This window comes from Pan troglodytes, chromosome 21, assembly GCF_028858775.2.
Source record: "Pan troglodytes isolate AG18354 chromosome 21, NHGRI_mPanTro3-v2.0_pri, whole genome shotgun sequence".
Classification (NCBI taxonomy): domain Eukaryota; kingdom Metazoa; phylum Chordata; class Mammalia; order Primates; family Hominidae; genus Pan; species Pan troglodytes.
In genome coordinates this window covers 8,207,714-8,221,711 of record NC_072419.2, presented here as the reverse complement: position 1 = coordinate 8,221,711, position 13,998 = coordinate 8,207,714, and the positions used below count along the sequence as shown (strand labels likewise).

The window sequence follows — 13,998 nt, the reverse complement described above, 5'->3', positions numbered from 1 at the left end:
TTTAGTAGAGACCAGATTCCGCCACGTTGGCCAGCCTAGTCTCGAACTCCTGACCTCAAGTGATCCTCCCACCTCGGCCCCCCAAAGTGCTGGGATTACAGGCATGAGCCACCATGCCCAGCCTATGTGACCTTAATTCTTAATTAAGGTTCTTAATTCAAAATGTTAAATTCTCTGTGCCTCAATTCCCTTGTGTTTAAGGTAGGGATAACAATAGTATCCACTTCACAGATTTGTTATAAGAATTATAAATGTGAATGGGCTTATAAATGGAAAACACTTAGAAGAGTGCCTGCTGTATAATAATTATTATATTACTATACATCATTAGTACTCAGGATATTACAACCAATTAAACTTAAAAACATAATCTTAAAAGCATGGAACCATAGATTCCCATAAGATATGAATGATAAATTTATTGAGGCAGAAAGTTATAAGAATCACATGTAGATTATTGATATAGAATATGTAATTCCTACATTTCTTGAATTTTGTCCTTTGTTTCTATAAGTTCCGTGTATTCTCGAGTTTGGTCCTGGCTGATTCAATCATGGCTGAAGACAAACCTTGCAAGACTCTAAACAGCACCCATTAAAGGAAAGCCTGGGAAGCCCAACAGTTAGTTCAGATGTACTTGTATTGGTGAATTAATTATTATGATTCTTTTAAAAAAAAATGAGTGTGATAATTTACTGTAACAGAACCATAGAAACATACATCAAGGTAATTTAGGGGACTTTCACATTTTAGCTTACAGCCATGGAGAAACAAGGAGAATGGTAGGTAGTCTTTGGGGACAAAGAGAATGTCATACAATTTTAAAGAATTGAAACTAAAAAGTTATGCACAAAGCACTGTGAGTGACACCAGCATGAGATGCCTAAGGACAATATTAGACCCAGGAATACAAGGAATAGTGCCTTCACAATTCCTAGGGAAAATGATTTCCAAGCTAAAGTCATTTACCCAGACAATCTATGGAGTTTGCAAGATTATCAAGAATTGCTTTTTACACCCTCTTATGCTTAACTAAAATAGGAGTCAAACAAAAAAAAAAGGTAAGAACGAGAACTAGGAATAGGGGATTGGAAACCCTAAGATAACAGTTGTGCAGGAGGCATAGAAATGGCCACTGGGCCATTCCAGAACAGGAGGACTTGCAGCATTACTAGGGACATCTCCAAAAGATAGAATCAGTAGAATACTTAAGCAGTCTTCAAACTCGTGCCCACCATTTCTAATAGTATTTAACATTACGTTGAAGTATTTGTCAATGCTTTTAGAAGGAGAGAACAATAAAAAGCATATTAATTGCAAAGGAAGTGGGAAAACTATCTCTCTTTGTAGATGATATGGTATCTGGAAAACTTAATAGAATCAACATTAAACTGCTATAAAAAACAAGATAATTTAAGTAACATAGTAAGTTATAAAATCAACAAACAGAAATCAACAACCTTCACATATACAAAGAAAAACCAGTTAGAACATACAGTGAAAAAAGACAAACACATAGTACAATAGCAAAATAAAATTAAATTAAATAATTGGGGCAACTTCTACCAAAATAGTGATGGGGACTGGATTTACTCTCTTGCTAAAAATCTGGGCAAATTATTTAAAACATGGTAGACCAGACATTGGATACCAGGCAACAAAGGACAGTGATCCCTGTGAAATGGGACATAAATGAAGCGAGCCCTAAGGCTGCCCCAAGAGTACTCTCTGAGAAGGCTTTAAGACCACCATGCAGAAAGAGATAACTCAGGTGGAGCCCGAAGTTCTCCCTGAGTTGTTAAGAAGGACCTGGATGTCCACAGAGGCCAAGTGACTAGAGTTTTCAGGGTAGGGCACCAAAGAGCAGATCGTTTCACAGAAAGAGAACTCCAAATATCTGTAAAAGGTCCCCATTGAATATTCAGTGAAGTATTGAAAAGTGTATTATGTACATGAGAAAAGTACATGAGGCCAGAGGAGAAAAATTTCTGGAGCTTACGCAAGGCTAAGAATAGTGCCTGATCTTTACAACCTGAGTGAAAAAAACTCATAATTCATGAGACATCTGGTAGAATACACAGAAGAGTTCTGCCTCAGTCAAGGAAAAAGAATTAGCCCTAGACCAAATGATGCTGGAGGCATGCCTTGCAAAGCTTAAGTCCAAAACATGAAAAGTTCAAACCGCTTCCAGGTAATTTAACCATGTCCCAAAACAAGCTCAAGCATATTTATAGAAAGGCAAAATACCCACTACCCATTGAAGTAAAAGTCACAATATCTGTTATCCAATAAAAAATTACCAGGCATGAAAATGGCAGGAAAATGTGATTCATAATAAGAAAAATTAATCATTTTAAACTAACCAGAAAAGACAGGTGATAAAATTAGTACACAAAGAAATTAAAGTTATTATAAGTATACTCTGTATGTTCAGGAAGCTAGAAGAAAAACTGAATATGTGAAGTAGATGCACGGAAAATATTTAAAAGATCCATATTGAACTTTTAGAGATGAAAGCTGCAATATCTAAGATGAAAAATAGACTGAGTAGGATTAATAGCAGTTAAGACGTTGAAGAAAATAGATTAATGAATTTAAAGACACAACAACAGAAACTATTCAAAATGACACATAGAGAGATAAAAATGGAATATATAAAGCCGCATCCAGATATAAGACCAAAACAATTAAAAACTGTATAAACGATAAACAGAGCGGCCGGATGCAGTGGCTCACGCCTGTAATCCCAGCACATTGAGAGGCCAAGGCGGGTGGATCACGAGGTCAGGAGATCGAGACCATCCTGGCTAACACGGTGAAATCCCATCTCTACTAAAAAAAAATACAAAACATTAGCCGGGTGTGGTGGCGGGCGCCTGTAGTCCCAGCTACTTGGAAGGCTGAGGCAGGAGAATGGCGTGAACCCAGGAGGTGGAGCTTGCAGTGAGCCGAGATGGCACCACTGCACTCCAGCCTGGGCAACAGAGCGAGACTCCATCTCAAAAAAAAAAGACAAACAGAGCATCAATCAGCAGCTATGGGGAAATTTCAAGTGGCCTAATAGATATGTATTGGAGACACCAGTGGAAGAGGGGACAGAAAGAATATTTGAAGAAATAATGGTCACATATGTTCCAAATATGATGAAAACTGTAGACCCACAGATCCAAAAACTCGATGAACCCCAAGCACAAACCAAGTTGCACAAACCAATAAAGAAAATATCTTAAAAGCAGCCCCCCAAAAAGAAATATTAAATACAAAAGAACAAAAAATACAGGAGATTTTTCATCAAAAATAATGCAAGCTTAAGACAGTGGGGATACATCTTTAAAGCTTTTTTTCTTTTTTTTTGAGACAGAGTTTCACCCTCATCACCCAGACTGGAGTGCAATGGCATCATCTCGACTCACTGCAACCTCCGCCTCCCAGATTCAAGCAATTCTCCTGCCTCACCCTCCCAAGTAGCTGGGATTACAGGCACCTGCCATCATGCCTGGCTAATTTTCATACTTTTAGTAGAGACAAGGTTTCACCATATTGACCAAGCTGGTCTCGAACTCCTGACCTCAGGTGATCCACCCTCCTCGGCCTCCCAAAATGCTGGGATTACAGGCATGCCCCACGATGCCTGGCTATTTAAAGCATTTTTAAAAAGAAAACAATAATTAATTAGTCATTCTAGAATTTTTATCTAGCAAAAATATCTTTTAAAATAAATACACAAAATTAAGCATTTAATTTATTTATCTATTTTTTGAGCCAGTCTTGCTCTGTCATCCAGGCTAGAGTTAAGTACTCACTTTGGCAGCACAGATACTAAGAGTGAAATGATACAGAGATTAGTGTGGCCTGTGTACACGGATGGAATGCAAATTTGTGATGCATTCCATGTATTTTCCCAGTTTTGCTAGATGGAAAGCATTCTAGAGACGTATAGTGGTGATGGTTGCACAACAGTGTGAATGTACTCAATGCCACTGAACTGTACACTAAAAAATGGTTAAGATGGCAGATCTTATGTGTACTTTACCACAATTTTTGAAGTGAAGAATAAAGATTTTATCAATCATATGGAAGCTGAAAGAATTCATCATCAACAGATCTGCACTACAAGAAATGTTAAAAAGAAGTCCTTCCAACAGTAGTGAAATGATACCAGATGGAAACCTGGATATATACAAAGAAATTAAAAGCAAGAGAAACAGTAACAATGTGGGAAAATATTTTAAAAGTATATTTAAATGTACTTAAAACATAGCTGTTCAAAGCAAATACAATAATAATATATTTGACAAATTATAACATACATGGAAGTAAAATGTGTGAGAAAAATAGCACAAAGACCAGGAAGAGAGACATAGAAATATATTACTGTAAGCATTTTGTGCTATATGTGAAGTGATACCTTATCACTCATCGTAAATAATGATGAGTTAATAATGTATGCCAGAAATCCCAAAACAACCAGTAAAATAACACAACAAAGAGTAATAGCTAATAAACTGACAAAAGACATAAATCAGAATCATAAAAATCAATCCAAAAGAAGACAGAAAATGAGGTACACTGGAAAAGAGATGAGGCTAGTAAGTAGCAAGATCATAGATTTAGACCTAGTCATATAAATAATCATATTAAATGTAAATGGTTTAAACACACCAATTAAAATAAAGAGATTTTTGCATTATATTTTTTAAAGTAGGATCCACTATTTGCTGCCTGCAAAGAATTGATTCTCTTCAAAAATAAAGGCACAAATAGATTAAAAATAAAAGGACAGAAAAATATATGCAACATCAACAATAATTTTTTAAATATGGAATGCCTACATTAATATCAAAGTATATTTAGAACAAAGTAATTATGAGAACATAGAATATCATTTATAATAAACTTATCAATTAATCAATAAAATATACCAATTCTAAATGTTGATGCATATAATAATAGAGTTTCAAAATACATAAAACAAAACTCATGGAATTGCAAGAATATATAGAAAAATCTACAATTACAGTCAGATTTCAACACCTCTCTTTCAATAATTGGTAAAACAAGGAGGCAGAAAATCAGTAAAGATGTAGAAGACTTGAACAGCACTATAAGCCAACTTGAGCTAACTGATACTTATAGAATGCTCCATCCCAAAACAAGAGAATACACATTCTTTTTAACTACAAAAGAAACATTTACCAACATAGATTGTATTCTCAGCCATAAATAAGTCTCAGTAAGTTTTAAAGAAATCAAGTCATGAGAAGTGTGTTTTCTGACCACAATGGAATTAAATTTATTTATTTTTAATTTTATTTAATTTAACCCTCAGTAGTCATAGAAATTAAATTTAAAAAGCAAACATCTCTAGAAAATCTCCAAACATTTTAAAACTAAATATACTTCTGAATAATACATTATTGAAAAAGAAATCAGAAGAAAAATTAGAAAGTATTTTGTGTATGTATGTATGTATGTATTTATTTATTTGAGATACGGTCTCACTCTGTCCCGCAGGCTGGAGTGCAGTGGCACAATCACGGCTCACTGTAGTCTCAACTTCCCAGGCTCGGGTGATCCTCCCACCTAAGCCTCCTGAGTAGCTGGGACTACAGGCGCACTCCACCCTGCCCAGCTAATTTTTGTATTTTTTTGTAGAGACTGAGTTTTGCTGTGTTGCCCAGGTTGATCTCAAACTCCTGAGCTCAAGTGATCTGCCTGCTTCAGCCTCCCAAAATGCTGGGGTTACAGGCATGAGCCACCACTCCTGGCCTAGAAAATATTTTTAACTGAATGAAAATGAAAGCATAGCATACCAAATTTGTGGCATGCAGCCAAAAGAGTACTTAGCAGGAAATTCATAACACTAAATCCCTATATTAGGACAGAAGAAAGGTTTTTTTCAGAGACCTCAAAAAGTAGGAAAAAATGAAGAAAGGAAATAATAAGGAATACAGCAGAAATCAGAAACATAAAATGAAAAAAATAGAAAAAATCAATAAGAGCAAAAGCTGGTTCCTTGAGAAAATTCATAAAATTAATAAACCCATATCCACACAGTTAATCAGGAAAAAAGAAAGAAGATACAAATTACCAATATCAATAATGAGAGAGGTGACACTACTACAGACTCCACAGATATTAAAAAGATTATAAGGGAACTTTATGAAAAACTTTATACCGATAAACTTAACAACTTAGATGAAATGGACAAATTCTTTGAAAGACATAGACTGCTAAAGCTCACTCAAGAAGAAATAAATAGGCTAATTATCTCTATATCTATCAAAGAAATTAAATTTGTAGTTTAAAAAGCCTCTGACAAAGAATAATTCAGACCCAGATGACTTCACTGAGGAATTCTATCAAACAATTGAGGAAGAAGTACTAACAATTTTACTCAAATTATTTCAGAAAATTAAAGAGGAAGTGAGGCTTCCCATTCTGTGAGGCCAGCATTACAGATAAAGAATCATAGAAAAGCAAAACTATAGATCAATATCCCTCATGAACGGAAAATTATTATAGAGCTATAGTAATCATACAGTGTGGTATTGGCATCAAGATAGACAAGTGGGGGGGAGGGATAGCATTAGGAGATATACCTAATGCTAAATGATGAGTTAATGGGTGCAGCACACCAACATGGCACACGTATACATATGTAACAAACCTGCACACTGTGCACATGTACCCTAAAACTTAAAGTACAATAATAATAAAATAAAATAAATTAAAAAATAAAAAAAAGAAAAAAAAAGACAAGTGGATCAATGGAACAGAATAGAGATTCTAGAAATAGACTCATACATATGTTCAATTGATTGCTTAAAAAAAAAGTATGAAGGCAAGTCAGTGGAAAAAGAAGAGGCTTTTCAACTGTGGTGTTGGATCATTTGAAGAGTTAATAGACCAATGGAACAGCATAGAAAAATCCAGAAGTGTATCTATCTAGTTCCTCCCACCATACACCAAAATAAATTCCAAGTGGATCGGAGATTTAAATGTAAGAAACGAAACTATTTAAGTACTAGAAGAAAACATATATATATATATATTCTTTTATAACCTAGAAATGGAGAAAACCTTCCCAACTGTAACTCAAAATGCAGAAAGATTTAAAAGATTATAATTTTGATCACATTGTACAAAAAGAAACTTGTGTATAGGTGTGTGTACTATTTTGCAATTTACATCGTAGACAAAAAATAATCCCTAATATAGAGAAAGCTTCTAAAATTTTAGAAGACAGTCAACCTTTTAGAATTATGGGCAATAAATGGGAAAAGACAAGTTATAGAAAATGAAATACAAATGTTTCAAACATATAAAAATATGCTCAACCACCCTTGTATAGGAAGAAATGCAAATTAAAAACTACACTGAGACACGGTTTCTCACCTATCTGCTTGACCAAAAATCCAAAAGTTCAACAGCACGTTCTGTTGGGGAAGCTAAGGCAAAACAATTACTCCATATTTTGCTGTTAGGAATGCAAAATCATATAACTCATAAAGAGGTGAACTTGGCAATATCTAGCAAAATTACCTCGTGACCCAACAATTCAACTTCCAGAAATGTATCCCAAAGATCTACTAACACAAGTGCAGGATGACTTATCCTTAGGCTCTTCATCACAACACTATTTGTAAGAGCAAAAGCTGAGCTGCCTACTAAATTATGGTACAGCCGCACATTGGGTATTATGTGACTTTAAAAGGGCATAAGGAGGAACTCAGCACACCACTTCAGAGTGACCCACAGCATATCATTAAACAGGAAAATATATAGAAGAGTGTGTGGAGCACACTACCTTTTATGTTTACAAGAGTGAGAAATACAAGCATGTGTATATTGTCTCTTGTGGTTTTGTGTGTGTGTGTGTGTGTGTGTTTCTTTTTTTGAGACGGAGTCTTGCTCAGTTGCCCAGGCTGGATTGCAGTGGCGCGATCTAGGCTCACTGCAAGCTCTGCCTCCCGGGTTCACGCCATTCTCCTGCCTCAGCCTCCCGAGTAGCTGGGACTACAGGCGACCTCCACCACGTCTGGCTAATTTTTTTTGTATTTTCAGTAGAGACGGGGTTTCACCATGTTAGCCAGGATGGTCTCGATCTCCTGACCTCGTGATCCACCCGCCTCGGCCTCCCAAAGTGCTGGGATTACAGGAGTGAGCCACCGTGCCCGGCCTTGTGTCTTGTTTTTTTAGAAAAAGAGGAATAAACTAAAATCATAATTTAAAAATTTACATGTAAAGGAGAAAGGGAACAGAATGGAAGAGACAAGGGGGAAGGCAGACTTCTCTGAATGTGCTGTGACTTACGTTTTGACTTTGTAAGCACATGAATTTTTAAATAATTAATAAACAAATTCCAAAATGAAAAAAATCCTAAAAATCTAAATTACTAAATCTAAAGTAAAACTAATTAATCTAACTATATATTGATGGCTTAACTAGACAAAGACTAATTATTTCGAGGGACTTTAAAACACAGAGATAGGTTCAGTGAGAAGCCAACTGTAAGACAAGGATTTCAGAGCAATTAACACCAGTAAGGAGTGGTGAAGCCAGCCAATAAAGGGCATGTTATCAAGCCCACTACCACTGCGCGCGACTGCAGCTGAATACAGTTGGGAAACTGGGAAATAGTACCGGATGTGGGCAATTTATCAGAGTCAACAACCTGGTTTTTTCAGCAAATAAATGGCAAGAGAACAAAGAGGAAGTGGAACTCCTTTAGATTAATAGAGGTTTAAAAGGCATCAACAAAATGTAACATATGGCTTTAATTTGCATCCTCATTCAAACCAACTGTAAAGTTATATTTACGAGACAAGCAGAAAAATTTGACTGTTGACAAATGTTAGGTGATATTAAGGAATTACTATTAAATTTTAAGTATAATAATGACATTTTATTGTTATAAAAAGAATTCTTAACTCTTCTACATGCTGAAGTAGTTAAGAATGAAATAATATCATGTCTGGTATTTACCTTAAAACAATCCAGGAAAAGAGAGGGGAGGAGCCAAGATGGCTGAATAGGAACAGCTCCGGTCTACAGCTCCCAGCGTGAGCAACGCAGAAGACGGGTGATTTCTGCATTTCCATCTGAGGTACCGGGTTCATCTCACTAGGAAGTGCCAGACAGTGGGCGCAGGCCAGTGGGTGCGCGCACCCTGCGCGAGCCGAAGCAGGGCGAGGCATTGCCTCACCTGGGAAGCGCAAGGGAAGTCAAAGAAAGGGGTGACGGACGCACCCGGAAAATCGGGTCGCTCCCACCCGAATATTGCGCTTTTCAGACGGGCTTAAAACACGGCGCACCACGAGAGTATATCCCGCACCTGGCTCAGAGGGTCCTACGCCCACGGATTCTCGCTGATTGCTAGCACAGCAGTCTCAGATCAAACTGCAAGGCGGCAGCGAGCCTGGGGGAGGGGCGCCCGCCATTGCCCAGCCTTGATTAGGTAAACAAAGCAGCCAGGAAGCTCGAACTGGGTGGAGCCCACCACAGCTCAAGGAGGCCTGCCTGCCTCTGTAGGCTCCACCTCTGGGGGCAGGGCACAGACACACAAAAAGACAGCAGTAACCTCTGCAGACTTAAGTGTCCCTGTCTGACAGCTTTGAAGAGAGCAGTGGTTCTCCCAGCACGCAGCTGGAGATCTGAGAACGGGCAGACTGCCTCAAGTGGGTCCCTGACCCCTGACCCCCGAGCAGCCTAACTGGGAGGCACCCCCCAGCAGGGGCACACTGACACCTCACACGGCAGGGTATTCCAACAGACCTGCAGCTGAGGGTCCTGTCTGTTAGAAGGAAAACTAACAAACAGAAAGGACATCCACACCGAAAACCCATCTGTACATCACCATCATCAAAGACCAAAAGTAGATAAAACCACAAAGATGGGGAAAAAACAGAACAGAAAAACTGGAAACTCTAAAACACAGAGCACCTCTCCTCCTCCAAAGGAACGCAGTTCCTCACCAGCAACGGAACAAAGCTGGATGGAGAATGACTTTGACAAGCTGAGAGAAGAAGGCTTCAGACGATCAAATTACTCTGAGCTATGGGAGGACATTCAAACTAAAGGCAAAGAAGTTGAAAACTTTGAAAACAATTTAGAAGAATGTATAACTAGAATAACCAATACAGAGAAGTGATTAAAGGAGCTGATGGAGCTGAAAACCAAGGATCGAGAACTACGTGAAGAATGCAGAAGCCTCAGGAGCCGATGCGATCAACTGGAAGAAAGGGTATCAGCAATGGAAAATGAAATGAATGAAATGAAGCGAGAAGGGAAGTTTAGAGAAAAAAGAATAAAAAGAAATGAGCAAAGCCTCCAAGAAATATGGGACTATGTGAAAAGACCAAATCTACATCTGATTGGTGTACCTGAAAGTGATGGGGAGAATGAAACCAAGTTGGAAAACACTCTGCAGGATATTATCCAGGAGAACTTCCCCAATCTAGCAAGGCAGGCCAACGTTCAGATTCAGGAAATACAGAGAACGCCACGAAGATACTCCTCGAGAAGAGCAACTCCAAGACACATAATTGTCAGATTCACCAAAGTTGAAATGAAGGAAAAAATGTTAAGGGCAGCCAGAGAGAAAGGTCGGGTTACCCACAAAGGGAAGCCCATCAGACTAACAGCGGATCTCTCGGCAGAAACCCTACAAGCCAGAAGAGAGTGGGGGCCAATATTCAACATTCTTAAAGAAAAGAATTTTCAACCCAGAATTTCATATCCAGCCAAACTAAGCTTCATAAGTGAAGGAGAAATAAAATATTTTACGGACAAGCAAATGCTGAGAGATTTTGTCACCACCAGGCCTGCCCTAAAAGAACTCCTGAAGGAAGCGCTAAACATGGAAAGGAACAACCGGTACCAGCCGCTGCAAAATCATGCCAAAATGTAAAGACCATCGAGACTAGGAAGAAACTGCATCAACTAACGAGCAAAATCACCAGCTAACATCATAATGACAGGATCAAATTCACACAAAACAATATTAACTTTAAATGTAAATGGACTAAATGCTCCAGTTAAAAGACACAGACTGGCAAGTTGGATAAAGAGTCAAGACCCATCAGTGTGCTGTATTCAGGAACCCCATCTCACGTGCAGAGACACACATAGGCTCAAAATAAAAGGATGGAGGAAGATCTACCAAGCAAATGGAAAACAAAAAAAGGCAGGGGTTGCAATCCTAGTCTCTGATAAAACAGACTTTAAACCAACAAAGATCAAAAGAGACAAAGAAGGCCATTACATAATGGTAAAGGGATCAATTCAACAAGAGGAGCTAACTATCCTAAATATATATGCACCCAATACAGGAGCACCCAGATTCATAAAGCAAGTCCTGAGTGACCTACAAAGAGACTTAGACTCCCACACATTAATAATGGGAGACTTTAACACCCCACTGTCAACATTAGACAGATCAACGAGACAGAAAGTCAACAAGGATACCCAGGAATTGAACTCAGCTCTGCACCAAGCAGACCTAATAGACATCTACAGAACACTCCACCCCAAATCAACAGAATATACATTTTTTTCAGCACCACACCACACCTATTCCAAAATTGACCACATACTTGGAAGTAAAGCTCTCCTCAGCAAATGTAAAAGAACAGAAATTATAACAAACTATCTCTCAGACCACAGTGCAATCAAACTAGAACTCAGGATTAAGAATCTCACTCAAAGCCGCTCAACTACATGGAAACTGAACAACCTGCTCCTGAATGACTACTGGGTACATAACGAAATGAAGGCAGAAATAAAGATGTTCTTTGAAACCAACGAGAACAAAGACACAACATACCAGAATCTCTGGGACGCATTCAAAGCAGTGTGTAGAGGGAAATTTATAGCACTAAATGCCCACAAGAGAAAGCAGGAAAGATCCAAAATTGACACCCTAACATCACAATTAAAAGAACTAGAAAAGCAAGAGCAACCACATTCAAAAGCTAGCAGAAGGCAAGAAATAACTAAAATCAGAGCAGAACTGAAGGAAATAGAGACACAAAAAACCCTTCAAAAAATCAGTGAATCCAGGAGCTGGTTTTTTGAAAGGATCAACAAAATTGATAGACCGCTAGCAAGACTAATAAAGAAAAAAAGAGAGAAGAATCAAATAGACACAATAAAAAATGATAAAGGGGATATCACCACCGATCCCACAGAAATACAAACTACCATCAGAGAATACTACAAACACCTCTATGCAAATAAACTAGAAAATCTAGAAGAAATGGATACATTCCTCGACACATACACTCTCCCAAGACTAAACCAGGAAGAAGTTGAATCTCTGAATAGACCAATAACAGGAGCTGAAATTGTGGCAATAATCAATAGTTTACCAACCAAAAAGAGTCCAGGACCAGATGGATTCACAGCCGAATTCTACCAGAGGTACAAGGAGGAACTGGTACCATTCCTTCTGAAACTATTCCAATCAATAGAAAAAGAGGGAATCCTCCCTAACTCATTTTATGAGGCCAGCATCATTCTGATACCAAAGCCGGGCAGAGACACAACCAAAAAAGAGAATTTTAGACCAATATCCTTGATGAACACTGATGCAAAAATCCTCAATAAAATACTGGCAAACCGAATCCAGCAGCACATCAAAAAGCTTATCCACCATGATCGAGTGGGCTTCATCCCTGGGATGCAAGGCTGGTTCAATATACGCAAATCAATAAATGTAATCCAGCATATAAACAGAGCCAAAGACAAAAACCACATGATTATCTCAATAGATGCAGAAAAAGCCTTTGACAAAATTCAACAACCCTTCATGCTAAAAACTCTCAATAAATTAGGTATTGATGGGACGTATTTCAAAATAATAAGAGCTATCTATGACAAACCCACAGCCAATATCATACTGAATGGGCAAAAACTGGAAGCATTCCCTTTGAAAACTGGCACAAGACAGGGATGCCCTCTCTCACCACTCCTATTCAACATAGTGTTGGAAGTTCTGGCCGGGGCAATTAGGCAGGAGAAGGAAATAAAGGGTATTCAATTAGGAAAAGAGGAAGTCAAATTGTCCCTGTTTGCAGACGACATGATTGTTTATCTAGAAAACCCCATTGTCTCAGCCCAAAATCTCCTTAGGCTGATAAGCAGCTTCAGCAAAGTCTCAGGATACAAAATCAATGTACAAAAATCACAAGCATTCTTATACACCAACAACATACAAACAGAGAGCCAAATCATGAGTGACCTCACATTCACAATTGCTTCAAAGAGAATAAAATACCTAGGAATCCAACTTACAAGGGATGTGAAGGACCTCTTCAAGGAGAACTACAAACCACTGCTCAAGGAAATAAAAGAGGATACAAACCAATGGAAGAACATTCCATGCTCATGGGTAGGAAGAATCAATATCGTGAAAATGGCCATACTGCCTAAGGTAATTTACAGATTCAATGCCATCCCCATCAAGCTACCAATGACTTTCTTCACAGAATTGGAAAAAACTACTTTAAAGTTCATATGGAACCAAAAAAGAGCCCGCATCGCCAAGTCAATCCTAAGCCAAAAGAACAAAGCTGGAGGCATCACACTACCTGACTTCAAACTATACTACAAGGCTACAGTAACCAAAACAGCATGGTACTGGTACCAAAACAGAGATATAGATCAATGGAACAGAACAGAGCCCTCAGAAATAACGCCACATATCTACAACTATCTGATCTTTGACAAACCTGAGAAAACCAAGCAATGGGGAAAGGATTCCCTACTCAATAAATGGTGCTGGGAAAACTGGCTAGCCATATGTAGAAAGCTGAAACTGGATCCCTTCCTTACACCTCATACAAAAATCAATTCAAGATGGATTAAAGATTTAAACGTTAGACCTAAAACCATAAAAACCCTAGAAGATAACCTAGGCATTACCATTCAGGACATAGGCATGGGCAAGGACTTTATGTCCAAAACACCAAAAGCAATGGCAACAAAAGCCAAAAT

General features: G+C 38.1%; 1 non-coding gene across 1 annotated transcript; it reads left to right on the top strand.

The window, feature by feature from the left end:
• Positions 1–3,795: 3,795 nt before the first annotated feature.
• Positions 3,796–3,899, top strand: LOC112206553 (U6 spliceosomal RNA). Its single transcript, XR_002940975.1, has one exon. It is a non-coding gene; the product is annotated as a U6 spliceosomal RNA (small nuclear RNA).
• Positions 3,900–13,998: the final 10,099 nt, after the last annotated feature.